This window comes from Homarus americanus, unplaced genomic scaffold (assembly GCF_018991925.1).
Source record: "Homarus americanus isolate GMGI-L3 unplaced genomic scaffold, GMGI_Hamer_2.0 scaffold36970, whole genome shotgun sequence".
NCBI classification, from domain to species: Eukaryota; Metazoa; Arthropoda; class Malacostraca; order Decapoda; family Nephropidae; genus Homarus; species Homarus americanus.
The window spans coordinates 5208252-5224163 of NW_024740094.1; the positions used below are offsets into that span (position 1 = coordinate 5208252).

A 15912-nucleotide genomic window follows, 5' to 3' on the forward strand; every position below is an offset into this window, starting at 1 on the left:
TCCGATCGCATTTACAGAGAAGCAAATTAATCTACGACTCTCAACATGGGTTTACAAAGGGAAAATCTTGTCTAACAAATCTGCTGATATTTTTAGAAAGTCTTCGAGGTAGTAGATAATGACGAAAATTACGATGTTATTTACTTAGACTTTAGCAAAGCATTTGACAGAGTACCGCTTTAGAGGCTTCCCGAGACAAAATTAAGGCTAATGGTATCGAGGAAAGTTTTAAATTGATAAAATTATGGCTCACCGATAGAACGCAGAGGATCAGCGTAGATGGTGTTAAATCTGGAGGTCGTGTAACCAGTGGGGTTCCCCAGGGTCAGTACTAGGCCCACTCTTGTTCATAATCTACATAAACGATCTAGATACTGGGATCAGCAGTGACATAAGCAAGTTTGCGGATGACACCAAAATAGGCGGCAGATTAATTCAGGCAGGACAATGCATTACAGGAGGATCTAATAAACTGCAGGTGGTCTGAATAATGACAAATGAAATTCAACACCAGCAAGTGCAGCGTACTTAATATTGGAAGAACAAATACTGTCAATGTATACAGCCTTAACAACATCAACCTGGAGAAGTCTGTGAAAGAGACCTAGTGCTTGTAAGCCCGGACCTACGGCCTAAAAACAGTGCGTAAATGTTCAAATAAGGCCAACAGAGTATTGGGTTTTATATCTAGAAGTGTAAGTAATAAGAGTGCAGAGGTCTTATTGCAACTATATCTTGCACTAGTCAGCCGCACCTCGATTATGCGGTTCATTCTGGTGCCCTTATTATAGAATGGATATCAATTCATTAGAGTCGGTGCAGCGAAGAATGACGACAATGATTCGGGACTTAGAAACCTTCCATATCAGGATAGGTTAAAGAAACTTAATTTGCATCCCTAGAAAGACGAAGAGTGGGGGAGATATGATAGAAATTTAAGTGGGTGAAAGGAATCAATAAAGGATATAGATAAAGTTCTTATAATATCCGAGCAGGATAGACTCGGAACAACGGATTTAAGTTGGATAAGTTTAGGTTTAGAGGGAGATAGGAAGGAACTGGTTTACAAATAGGGTGGTGGACGAGTGGAACAAGCTTAGCAACTTTGTAGTAAGTGCTGCAACGCTGGAAAGTCTCAAAAGGAGGCTGGATAGATTCATGGATGATAGAGAGTGGTAGTAACTTTCGGCAGGAGCTGCCATGCACAGGCCAACCGGCCTATTGCAGACTCTTATTTTTTACGTTCTTATGACCCACTGGAACCTAGGATGACACTGTGGGCCTAGGATGACCACTACGATCTAGGATGACCCACTAGAATCCCATAGGAACTCACTATCATTCACTAGGATGTAGGAAGACCCACTTGGACATAGGATGACTCGCTAGAACCTAGGACACTGGGATCTAAGATAACCCACTGAGATCTAGGATGACCCACTGTGATCTAGGACCCAATGGGACCTAGGATGACCCACTGGGACCTAAGAAGACCCACTGGAATCTAGGATGACACACTGGGATCTAGGATAACCCACTGAGATCTAGGATGACCCCTGGGAACTAGGATGACCCACTGGGAACTAGGATGACCCACTGGGAACTAGGATGACCCACTGGGAACTAGGATGACCCACTGGGAACTAGGATGACCCACTGGGAACTAGGATGACCCACTGGGCAGGATGAGCCACTGGGATCTAGGATGACCTACTGGGACCTAGGATGACCCTGGGACCCAGGATGACCTACTGGGACCTAGGATGACCCACTGGGATCAAGGATGACCCACTGGGACCTAGGATGACCCACTGGGATCAGGATGACCCACTGGGATCAGGATGACCCACTGGGATCTAGGATGACCTACTGGGACCTAGGATGACCCACTGGGATCTGGGATGACCTACTGGGACCTAGGATGACCCACTGGGATCAGGATGACCCACTGGGACTAGGATGACCCACTGGGATCAGGGGACCTACTGGGACCAAGGATGACCCACTGGGATCTAGGATGACCCACTGGGACCTAGGATGACTCGCTAGAACATAGGATGACCCACTGGGATCTAAGATATCCCCACTGGGATCTAGGATGACCCACCGGGATCTAGGGGTGACCCACTGGAATCTGGGATGACCCATTGGGACCTAGGATGACCCATTGGGATCCGAGATAACCCACTGGGACCTAGGATGACACACTGGGATCTAGGAACACCCACTGGGATCTAGGATGACCCACTGGGATCTAGGATGACCCGCTGGGATAAGATAATCTACTGGGATCTAGGATGACCCACTAGGACCTAGGATGACCCACTGGGATCAGGATGACCCACTGGGACCTGGGATGACCCACTGGGTATCTCGGATGACCCACCGGGATCTGGGTAACCCACTGGAATCTAGGATGACCCAAAGGACCGAGGATGACCCTGGGATAAGATAATCTACTGGGATCTAGGATGACCCACTGGGACCTAGGATGACCCACTGGGATCTAGGATGACCCACTGGGACCTAGGATGACCCACTGGGACCTAGGATGACCCACTGGGACCTAGGATGACCCACTGGGATCTTGGATGACCCACTGGGATCTTGGATGACCCACTGGGATCTTGGATGACCACTGGGATCTTGGATGACCCACTGGGATCTGGATGACCCACTGGGATCTTGGATGACCCACTGGGATTTGGATGACCACTGGGATCTAGGATGACCCACTGGGATCTAGGATGACCCACTGGGATCTAGGATGACCCACTGGGATCTAGGATGACCCACTGGGATCTGGGATGACCACTGGGATGGATGACCCACTGGGATCTAGGATGACCCACTGGGATCTAGGATGACCCACTGGGATCTAGGATGACCCACTGGGATCTAGGCTGACCCACTGGGATCTAGGCTGACCCACTGGGATCTAGGCGACCCACTGGGATCTAGGCTGACCCACTGGGATCTAGGCTGACCCACTGGGATCTAGGCTGACCCACTGGGATCTAGGCTGACCCACTGGGATCTAGGCTGACCCACTGGGATCTGGGCTGACCCACTGGGATCTAGGCTGACCCACTGGGATCCTAGGCTGACCCACTGGGATCTGGGCTGACCCACTGGGATCTAGGCTGACCCACTGGGATCTAGGCTGACCACTGGGATCTAGGCTGACCCACTGGGATCTAGGCTGACCCACTGGGATCTAGGCTGACCACTGGGATCTAGGCTGACCCACTGGGATCTAGGCTGACCCACTGGGATCTAGGCTGACCCTGGGATCTAGGCTGACCCACTGGGATCTGGGCGCCACTGGGATCTGGGCTGACCCACTGGGATCTGGGCTGACCCACTGGGATCTAGGCTGACCCACTGGGATCTAGCCACTGGGATCTAGGCTGACCCACTGGGATCTAGGCTGACCACTGGGATCTGGGCTGACCCACTGGGATCTGGCTGACCCACTGGGATCTAGGCTGACCCACTGGGATCTAGGCTGACCCACTGGGATCTAGGCTGACCCACTGGGATCTAAGCTGACCCACTGGGATCTGGGCTGACACTGGGATCTAGGCGACCCACTGGGATCTAGGCTGACCCACTGGGATCTAGGCTGACCCACTGGGATCTCAGGCTGACCCACTGGGATCTGGGCTGACCCACTGGGATCTAGGATGACCCACTGGGATCTAGGATGACCCACTGGGATCTGGGATGACCCACGGTTCTAGGATGACCCACCGGGATCTAGGGTGACCCACTGGGTTCAGGATGACCCACTCGGTGGGATGACACACTGGGATCTAGGATGACCGACTGGGACCTGGGATGACCCTCTGGGTATCTTGGACGACCCACCGGGATCTAGGGTAACCCACTGGGACTAGGATAACCCACTGGGATCTAAGATAATCTACCGGGATCTTAGATGACACTTGGATCTAGGATGACCCACTGGGACCTAGGATGACCTACTTGGATCTAGGATGACCCACTGGGACCTAGGATGACCCCTAGGATCCAATAGGATGACTCATTACCATTCACTAGAACCTAGGATGACCCTGGGATCTAAGATAACCTACTGGGACCTAGGATGACCCACTGGGACCTAGGATGACCTACTTGGATCTAGGATGACCCACTGGGATATAGGATGACCCACTGGGATATAGGATGACCCACTGGGATCTAGGATGACTCACTGGGTTCTGGGATGACCTACTCAGACCTGGGATGACCCACTGGGATCTAGGATAACCCACTGGGACCTGGGATGACCCACTAGGTATCTCCGGATGACCCAACGGGATCTAGGGTGACCCACTGGAATCTGGGATGACCCACTAGGACCTAGGATGACCCATTGGGATCTAGGATGACCCACTAGGATCCCATAGGACGACTAGGATCTAGGAGGACCAACTTAGATATGGGATGACTCGCTAGAACCTAGGATGACCCACTGGGATGTAGATAACCCACTGTGACCTAGGATGACCCACTGGGATCTAAGATAACCCACTGGGACCTAGGATGACCCACTGGGACCTAGGATGACCCACTGGGACCTAGGATGACCCACTGGGACCTAAGATGCCCACGGGATCTGGGATGACCTACTAGGATCTAGGATGACCCACTGGGACCTAGGATGATCCTTTGGGATCTAGGATGACCAACTGGGATCAAGATAACCCTTGGGATCTAGGATGACCACTGGGATCAGGATGACCTTCTGGGACCTAGGATGACCCACTGGGATCTAGGATGACTCACTGGAATCTGGGATGACCTGCTGGGACCTAGGATGACCCGCTGGGACCTAGGATGACCCGCTGGGACCTAGGATGACCCGCTGGGACCTATGATGACCCTCTGGGACCTAGGACCCTCTGGGACCTAGGATGACCCACTGGGATCTAGGATGACCCACCGGGATCTAAGATAACCCACTGGGACCTAGGATGACCCATTGGGTCCTATGATGACCCACTAGGATCCCATAGGACTCATTACCATTCACTAGGATCTGGGAGACCCACTTGGACCTACGATGACTCGCTAAACCCTACGATGACCCACTGGGATCTAAGATAACCCACTGGGACCCAGGATGACCCACTGGGATCTAAGATAACCCACTGGGACCTAGGATGACTTGCTAGAACCTAATGACACAGTGGGATCTAAGATAACCCACTGGGACCTAGGATAACCCACTGGGACCTAAGATGACTCGCTAGAACCTACGATGACCTACGGGATCTAAGATAACCCACTGGGACCTAGGATAACCCACTGGGATCTAAGATAACCCACTGGGATCTAAGATAACTCACTGGGATCTAAGATAACTCACTGGGATCTAAGATAACCCACTGGGATCTAGGATGACCCACTGAAACCTAGGGTGACCCACTGGGATCCCATAGGACGACTCATTACCATTCACTAGGATGATCCACTGGGATCTATGATGACCCACCGGGATCTAAGATAACCCACTGGGACCTAGGATGACCCATTAGGTCCTATGATGACCACTAGGATCCCATAGGACTCATTACCATTCACTAGGATCTAGGAGGACCCACTTGGACCTACGATGACTCGCTAAACCTACGATGACCACTGGGATCTAAGATAACCCACTGGGACCCAGGATGACCCACTGGGATCTAAGATAACCCACTGGGACCTAGGATAACCCACTGGGACCTAAGATGACTCGCTAGAACCTACGATGACCTACTGGGATCTAAGATAACCCACTGGGACCTAGGATAACCCACTGGGATCTAAGATAACCCACTGGGATCTAAGATAACTCACTGGGATCTAAGATAACTCTGGGATCTAAGATAACCCACTGGGATCTAGGATGACCCACTGAAACCTAGGGTGACCCTGGGATCCCATAGGACGACTCATTACCATTCACTAGGATGATCCACTGGGATCTAGGATGACCCACTGGGATTTAGAGATGACCCACTGGGACCTAGGATGACCCACTGGGATCTGAGATGACCCACTGGGATCTAGAGATGACCCACTGGGATCTAGAGATGATCCACTGGGACCTAGGATGACCCACTGGGACCTAGGATGACCCACTGGGACGTAGGATGACCCACTGGATCCTAGGATGACCCACTAGGTCCTTTGATGACCCACTAGGATCCCATAGGACGACTCATTACCATTCACTAGGATCTAGGAGGACCCACGTGGACCTAGGATGACTCGCTAGAACCTAGGATGTTCCACTGGGATCTAAGATAACCCACTGGGACCTAGGATGACCCACTGGGACCTAGGATGACCCACTGGGACCTAGGATGACCCACTGGGACCTAGGATGACCCACTGGGACCTAGGATGACCCACTGGGACCTAGGATGACCCACTGGGACCTAGCATGATCCGCTGGCACCGAGGATGTCTCACTTGGACCTAGGGGGACCCACTACTACCTGCCTCACTAGGACCTAGAAGGACCCAATAGAACATAAGGACTCTCTAGGACTTCGGAGGACTCCATTAGGACCTAAGAGGCTACACTGGGCCATATATGGACAAACTACGACCTAGGAAGACCCACTAGAACCTAGGAGGACCCACCAGGACGAATCTATGACAAAACCCCAACCCATTATATGAAAAGTGGACAAAACCCCAGTCAAGTATAAAAAGGTTCATTATGATATTTAATTTTTCATTATTTCATGGATCAAAGCTTGTCATTTGTCAACACTTGGGAACTGTGAAGCACCTTAGTGTCATGGCACCTCATCAACAACAAGAGATCAAAGTAGTGATCAGCTTATTATATGCCAACACCTGGGGATTTTTTAACGACACATTGTCTTATATGCCAACACCTGAGAACTGTTTAAACCGACAGACCGACAAAGCGACATATAGAAGCACCTAACCTAACCTAATATAAGTGTTTTATTTTATATATGAGACTGGGGTTTTGTTCACTTTTCATATACTGGGTTGGGGTTTTGTCCGTAGGCCCACCAGGACATAGGAGGACCCACTACGACCTACGAGGACCCACTACGACATGGGGTGACTCACAGTAACAGACAATAATACTTATATAAATGTGAGTTATATACATTAGGTTTATATAATTACATCACCCACGGTAACTAGCCTATGTGACAGTGTAGGAACTCTCGGCCCGTGACTGCAGAGTCATCAATTAAGTAATCGGCTCTCTCGCCACTCGCCAGTCTGTTCCCCGTCTCTCACGCACACTACTGTAGATGTGTGCTCACCAAGCTCGTTACACAATGCTTCGTACCTTATTAACGCTCACAGCTCATAACGTTAATTGCGGTGATATCCTAGTTTTTGTGCAATAGTTTACTTTCTGTCCTTAGCTGCTTGATATCTGGACAAGAAATATTTACATTAAGTTATATACATTAAATAAACACTCGAAATGGGTGATTAACTTAAGTGGCAATGTCGGAGTTTAAATTACATCATTACACCAAACTAAGTACAAACTTAGGATATCCTACAATAAAAATTGATACTCAAGGTTTGCTGATGTGGATGGAGGTCAGGAATTAATGGTCGAGCTCGGTTGGTGGGCCCCTCCATGACTGCCGGTTTTTACTGAAGGTGGTGAGTGTTGTGTTAAGGAGCTGTCGTTGGCACGTAATTTGACATTCAACGGTAGCTGGTAGGATGTGCGCGCAGAACAAACGAATGTAGACTCGCGCAAGACTATTATGTAAATCAGGAGTAATTATTTGAAATTCAGGTAACTATTAAATATTACTTTAACTAAGCATAACCTAAATTAAATGCAACATATATATAACTCCCTAACTATATTTCCTACATTATTTCGATCGTTATGCTATTCAACATATCATATTAGCAGTTACGATATATTCCCGCCACCAAATTAATATTACATTATAATTGGCTTTCCCCAATCATGGAATGCCATAATTGGGCTGACCCCAAAGCAGACCGACTTTTTGGACGTGAATTTGTAATGAACCCGTCAGACTGAGCAATATCTGTCGGCAAAGGAATTGTTCGCCATCACAGTTGCTTTCTACTGGGTACAATTTTACAACCAGCTGGACGAGTAGTTAGACCAATTCCAGTTTTCAACTGAACCACTCTACAGGCTCCGTCTGGACCCTGGAATAACCTTATGATACGGCCAAGTCGCCACATTAGATGAGGCCTTTCATTGTAAATTAAAACCATGTCGCCGACCTTTGGTGGAGAAGGACCTCCACTGGCTTGTTGAATCCTTTGTGATTCTCTAAAAGATAACAAATAACAAATCATTTGCATGGTACCCCTCAAGACTCCATTCTCGATCCTGTACTGTTCTTGTTGTAGATAAACGATATAGTCCACTCAAGCACACTCATAAAATACAACTTATTTGCAGACGATAGTAATCTCTACGCCAGCAACTCAGATCTCCATTCCTTGATGAGAACTATGAACACTGAATTGACTAAAGCCAGGACCTGGGTAATACGTAATAAACTGACCCTAAACCTCGAGGAAAAAAATCCACTACGCGATCTTTCACAGAAGGAAGAACCTATCCCCAGATTTGGACCCCTGTGCCTTGGTAATGCAGTCCTCAAACGTGAACAAAATACTAAATTCCTTGGGGTTATTGTTGATGAGAAACTTAGTTGGAGAAACCACATACAAGCCATTCACAGTAAAGTCAAGAAACAGTTCTGTAACCTGTATCACACTTGTCAGTCACTCACTCTTGCAGCAATTAAATAAATCTATTATGATCTTGCTTACCAACACTTGACACACTATCATACACTATGGGGGGCCTCTGGCTCTTCAAAAACACAACCCCTGATTACTGTACAGAAAAATGTTGTGCGGACAATGACCTTGAAAAAAAAACTGATCACATTAATGAACAATTTGCGAAATTGAATATGTTAAAATTCGAGGACATTAACACCTACTGCTGTGCCCTACTTATTTACAAATCTGTCACTCACTTAATTGACAATAATTATTTACAGTTCTGGAATAATCAGAGCTACAACTTAAGACACCCAGAGCTACTAAGACCATCCTCCATATGATCCTCTCAGTCCCACACCTCCATAAAATATCACGTGTGAAGGTGTGGACCAACTTACCCCCAGCCACCCGAGAAAGACTACGCTCCCTTCCTTTAAACCATCTCTTAGAAAATATATATTGTCTAAGTCTTAATATTTCTTGTAATACCTACTTTATATTCTTGCTTTTATTGTACCACCAAAATCATTATATCATAAATTGCCATGTAGATAGGTAGAAATTACCATTGCAATAATTATATTTGCCGACAAGACATGATACTGACAGCTTCTGTCCTCTTGTTCCACCTCAATACAAGCCATGTTTTACTGCTTCCCTCCCTTATCATATTTATGTATATCAATACCACTGTAAAATATGTATAATTGTATATACTTACAATTTAAATGCAAAAAAATAAATAAAATAAATAAATAACGAAGTGATAACCGTGGTAATATTCAGATATGTTCTTACTACTACCATGTTAAGTGTACTATTCCAAATGATACTAAATGTTTCATAATAATTCCTCGAGATAAATGTACAACTCACTAACCATAGCTACATCTAACATCGGCATGTCATCTAACCAAGCAAACATTGTTCAAGTATTACCTGGCAGTGATCGCATCCGGGAGTTTACGGCAGAGGATGACTATTGTGTAATCACATTTTTAAGGTCACGTAAAGATGTAATGAAAAACATTCAAATAACAGGTGATGATGAACGCAAAGCATTTGTACGCGGTCACATCAAAGAAGGAACTTATGCTAGCAAACATTTGGACGCGAGTGGGCTTGCACATCCCACCACTGCCACCTTTATATATAAGCTTTGGGTAGAGTTCCCTTTTAACTTGGCTCACTGTATATATAAATAAGTTAAGGGGTTAAGTTACAAACCCAAATGGTCTTTTTCTCCATATATTGGTAAACTAAAAGGGTCAAAGGTTATTAGTAAATGCACAGTAATTAACACTGTAAGCTGTGAGTGTTAGTTAAGGACAGGGCTCAGCTTGACTGAGTTAAGTCACCCGTCCGATTCTCGTGAGGCTCAAGTGAAGACTGGTGCTCGTGAGGAGAGGTGCCTGTGAGGGAAAGGTGCCTCTGAAGGAGAAGCCGGGCTAACCCTACATTCTCAAGGTCGGCCAACTGAGAGAGTAATTTCCCCTCACGTGAACAGCACATGGCAACTCACAGCTTATGGAAAATAACCTTGGGGTGATTGTATCATATAAACTAAATGTATTAACCAAAATTTATATAATTGTTATTGCCATGAGACGGGGGCTAATACACTCACTCCAACCCACCATGACCCATTAGAACCTACTCATACATACCAAGACCCACTAGAATCCACTCCAACCCACCAGGACCCGCTAGGACCTACTCCAACCCACCAGAACCTACTAGAACTCATTCCGGCCTACCAGAACCCACTAGAACCCACTCCAACCCACCAGGATCCACTAGAACCCACTCCAATCATCTAGGGCCCACTAAAACCTACTCCAATCCACCAGGACCCACTAGAACCTACTAGAACCCATTCCAACTCACTAGGACCCATTAAAACCCACTAGGACCCACCTAAACCAAACCAGAAACCACATAAGGCTCACTCAAAAGGATTAGAACTCCTGTGAACCATTAGGGCCCTTCAATTCCATTAGGACCCACTTGAGCCCACTAGGACCCACCTAGGAGGTAGTCGGTTTTGGAGGTGTCGAGGGCCAAGAGGTCGTCCCTATTCCAGACATAAGATGCTCTCGCCCCCTGGCTGGCCTTGTCCTCCACCCAGGTCTTGATGAGGTTCTTCCCGTCTTTACGGTAACCGTACCTGCTCTCCTCCACGTCCAACACGTCCTCTGGCAGCAGCACGCGACGACCCCCGCCCATGATTACCTGACGGAGGAGGACCAACACTCTCACTCAGTTGTGTTAACATAAGAACATAAGAACAGTAAATACTACTTCTTGCACTGTCACTATGTTGAAATGCCCTGTAGTTTGAGCTTTTCCCCATCTAGTTATTATATATCTTAGTTATATCACTTATGTTATTTGTATATTATTTGTAATTCGAAACCCATTCCCCAATTATGAAACTGTATATTTTCAGCCTTCTGGCTGCCAAGCTCTTTCAATAAACCGTTAATTATTATTATTATTATTATTACATAAGAATGGAGGAAACTGCAGCGGGCCTATTGGTCCATACTGGGCAGTCCCGTTTACACTCAACCCCTATTGCACATATATCCGTCCAACCTATATTTGAAGCTTTCCAGCGTATTCGAGTTAATGATGATGTTTGGTAACTTGTTCCACTCATCCACTACTCTATTTCCAAACCATTGTTTACCTATCTCGCTCCTAAACCTAAATTTGTCTAAATTAAAGCCATTGCTATGAGTTGGCTCCTGGTTGGTTAGGTTGAGTACCTTTGTTATATCACCTTTGTTTAGCCCTGACTTCCATTTATACACCTCGATCATATCGCCCCTCACTCTACGTCTCTCGAGGGAGTGCAAATTAAGATGCTTTAACCTGTCTCTGTATTCAAGGTTCCTAATGCCCGGAATTAGTCTTTTCATTCTCCTCTGATTTCTTTCTTGGGATTCTATATCCATTCTGTAGTATGGTGACCAGAACTGAACCGTGTAATCCAAGTGAGGTCTCACAAGTGCAAGATATAGTTTTAGGACAACCTCGCTAGTCTTGTAACTAACACTCCTTTGTACGAACCCAAGTACTGTACTTTGTTAGCATTGTTTCGAGTAAATAAACATTGTTGTCTTGGTTTAAGATTCCTACTTATCATTACTCCTAAATCTTTCTCACAGTCGGATTTCTCTATAACAACGTTGTTCATCTGATATCTGGTTTCTCTGTTTACATCTCCTAGACTAAGTAATTTACTTTTGTCCGCATTAAATTTCATCTGGCATTTTTCAGACCATGAGAAAAATTTGTTTAGATTTTTCTAAAGTTTTGCGGAGTCCTCGTCAGATTTAATTATACGGCCTATTTTAGTGGCGACAGTAAATTTACTTATATTGCTGTCTTTGTCTATAACTTTGTCGTTTATGTATAATAAATAGTAATGGTCCAAGTACTGAGCCTTGGGTTCTCCACTAGTGACATTATCACAATTGGATTTAGTGTCGTTAATGCTTTCTCGCTGTTTCCCGTCCTGTAACCACGCCCCAATCCATTTTAGAATATCACCTCCAATTCCATGAGCCTCCAGTTTTCGTATTAGTCTTTCATGCGGGACTCTGTCGAAGGTTCTGTTAAAGTCGAAGTATACCAGATCATAATCGTGCCCGTCATCCACTGAATTGAAAACAGTTGAAAAGAATGTCGACAGATTAGTCAAACATGAACGCCCACTTGTGAAGCCATAATGGAAATCATTGAGCAACTTGTGCGTCTCGAAGTGATTTCGAATAGAGTTTGAAATTATTGCTTCCAGCAATTTGCCTACAACTGATTTAAACTGATTAGACGGTAGTTAGACGATAGTGATAGTTCACCCTTTTTGAAAATCGGTATCACATTCTGAATCCTCCAGGATTCTGGTACTACACCCGTTTTCAATGACATATTAAACAAATTTGCTAAGGGCATACTAAGCTCTTCCTTACATTCCTTTAATACTCTGGCAAATATCTCATCAGGACCAGGTGACTTATTAGGCTTTAGTTTGTCTATTTGCTTACTAACATCGTTACTAGTCACTAATATCTCGCTTAATCATTTTCCATACAGTCACAGGCTAGATGACAGTGAGATATGATGACCTTGCTTATTGCACCACTAATGGCAGATTTATTTCTTTATATGAAACAAACCCCTGCCACTAAAAGACACAACAATAAACAGGGTTAACACTATAATGACTCATATTATCGCCACCAGGTTCTTAATAATAAACCTAAGATTGGTTCAAAATATTGGTATTGTATTGAGGAAGAATCAGATACTACATAACCTATGAATATAATAAAAGTAGAGAACATATACTGTATACAAAGGACAAATAAAGGAACAAATGAAATACAGACAACCAAAGACTAAATTAACCGAAACCCTAACCTCAGCCTACCATACACTTGAACAGTACAGATCAACTGTACCACACTTGCACCACACCCTCACACCAGCCAGGCTCGTCTGGCTCTCTGCACTCACTGGCTGAGCTGGTGGACCAGTGACCCACACAGTGCTGATATCAGGTCACCAATTACCACACTATTTTACCTACCTAATACACAACATTAAACTGATTTAATTAATATATTCAGGAACAAAGTAATATAAAATATACTTACTGAACAAGCAAGGTAAGATAATTACCTATAAATCGTATATATCGATAGTTATTATATATATATATATATATATATATATATATATATATATATATATATATATATATATACTCATGTTTGAGTACGGATTATCATTGGTCAATCGGAACACCAAAACAGTCATGATGGCCACACACACACACACAACAATAATAATAATAATAATAAGGTTCCTCGTGTTTGAGGATGGCCGTCCCTAAGGCCACCTAGGCGTGAATTTGTTTAAGGTGTAGAAGCTGTCGCCAACACAACAACCACACCCAAAGTTAACGAGTTGCATGGCCTATTGGCCTAGTGTTAAGGAATAATGTGAGAAGACCGGACAACTCGCAACTGCACTGGCTAACCATTATCCGGGAACACGATCCCACTACTGCTGGGTAGACAGAGACAAATGGCTTAAAGAAACTTGCCTATAGTTTCACTGGGAATGACAACCCAGGTCCACTTGCTCTCAAGGCGAGCAAGCGGACCATTACACCGCAGGTCACCACACACACACACACACACACACACAAACACACACACACACACACACACACACCCTTCCCATACTAGCACGGTAGTAGGCAGCTATCAAACAGGGAGGTACTACCGCCTGGGAAGATATTGGAAGCATAATATATGGTCTAATGGTAATGGTAGACCCTGCTGCCATTTGGCATCACGAAAATTGTGACCAAGTCTCAGGTTGCTTATCTGACTTTCTGCCTCATTTACACACAATTGCAGGGTCTCAATGATTTTCTCTTACTATTTACAACACAACATACATATATTGTTTGTCACTATTGATCTTTTTTTCTTTAGTATTATTATTATTATTATTATTATTATTATTATTATTATTATTATTATTATTATTATTATTATTATTATTATTATATCGTGCCTGGTTTCAATACATTTAACTGCGAAAGAGGTTTATGGCTGTAGGTAAGGTTATGTTACGTGAGGTTTAGTCAGGTCACGCGAGGTTAAACTAGGTAGCGTTAGGCCTGTGGTTGTAGGTTTCAAATGCGATTATTGGAAAGGTAATTCGTCTGGATCATAGTAAAAGGTGATGAAGGTTGACCGGTGGCGTGGAGAGGAAGGGAGGAGGGAAGGAAGGGAGGGGGTAAGGCAGAGGGAGGTAAGGAAGGGGAGGGAAGGAAGGGGGAGGGAAGGAAGGAAGGAGGTAAGGAAGGAAGGGGGAGGTAAGGAAGGAAGGGGGGAGGGAAGGAAGGTGCCATGGAGATAGGTAAAGGAAGAAAGGAGGAACAAAGGAAGAGGCTTAAGCAGGGATTCAGATTTAAAGATTTGCCCCAAGAGGGAGCTTTTGGTTTAGCATCCCCTTGCATTCTGTGCAAGGCGAAGGGAGCGAGCTACGACCTTTGACATTTGTTTAACACTTTCTTCGACCGCTACTTGCTGCCTCCTGATCCTTATACGCGCGTGTGTGTGTGTGTGTGTGTGTGTGTGTGTGTGTGTGTGTGTGTGTGTGTGTGTGTGTGTGTGTGTGTGTGTGTGTGTGCGTGTGTGTGTGTGCGTGTGTGTGTGTGACAGGCAGAGAGACAGACAGACCGAGAGAGAATGTGTGCCATTAAAGACATTCATCTCCACTCCCTCACACAAACACGCGGGTTCGACACCACTAAACAACATCAACGCCATCTAAAGACAGCGGAGGGGGTCATGTGGTGCTATTATTATAACATTACTATATATATACATATTATTATTATTAAAAAAAATACTATATATTATATTATTATTATTATTATTATTATTATTATTATTATTATTATTATCATTATTACTATTATTATTATTATTATTATTATTATTATTATTATTATTATTATTACTAGAAACAAGACCTATCTGGACTGCGTACTATCAGGTCTAGAAACTATTAGAATTAGGACTGGGCCCGAGCAGGCCTTGGACCTAGATTGGGACCGATTGGAATGGGCCAGGAATGATGATGTCAGCGAGCAATGATGTCACAGAACCAGAGACCGCTGGAAGACATAACCTATGTTTTTTTTCATTTTGTCGAGAAAGAGGAGATGAGAGAATATTAGAGGAGGAAGGAAGAGGTTAATAGTTCGGAAATTGAAGAAGTGGAGAAAGAGGAAGGTAGTAGTTGGCGGGCTGGTCGCCTTATTTCTGACGAGCTTCGTTTTTAGTGTAGTGAAATTATGCATCCGCTTATTTATTGTAGGTAATTTTAGAGCTGTTTGTCTGGTTGGCAGCCTGTTTTGTCGGCACAGGCAGTAAACAGCCTAACCTATACCATATAGAGGTGTTTTAAGGTCGTATCAAACATTCCGCGGACCTTGCTAGCGGTCTTGGGAGGTTGTTTATTGCCTGGCCGTGAAGATAGGGTGTTGTAACGGACTCCTTGAGGTTGGGTAACTTTTGTAAGCCATCTAAGGTT

The 15912-nt window shown here is 45.0% G+C and overlaps 1 protein-coding gene across 1 annotated transcript in view; it reads right to left on the reverse strand.

Moving 5' to 3' along the window:
* Positions 1-11022, reverse strand: part of LOC121875189 (alkaline phosphatase, tissue-nonspecific isozyme-like) — a 31995-nt gene extending 20973 nt beyond the window's left edge. The window contains exon 1 of the mRNA XM_042379639.1: positions 10815-11022. The gene's annotated coding sequence lies outside the window, so the exon portion shown is untranslated. The remainder of the gene's footprint in view (positions 1-10814) is intronic.
* Positions 11023-15912: the final 4890 nt, after the last annotated feature.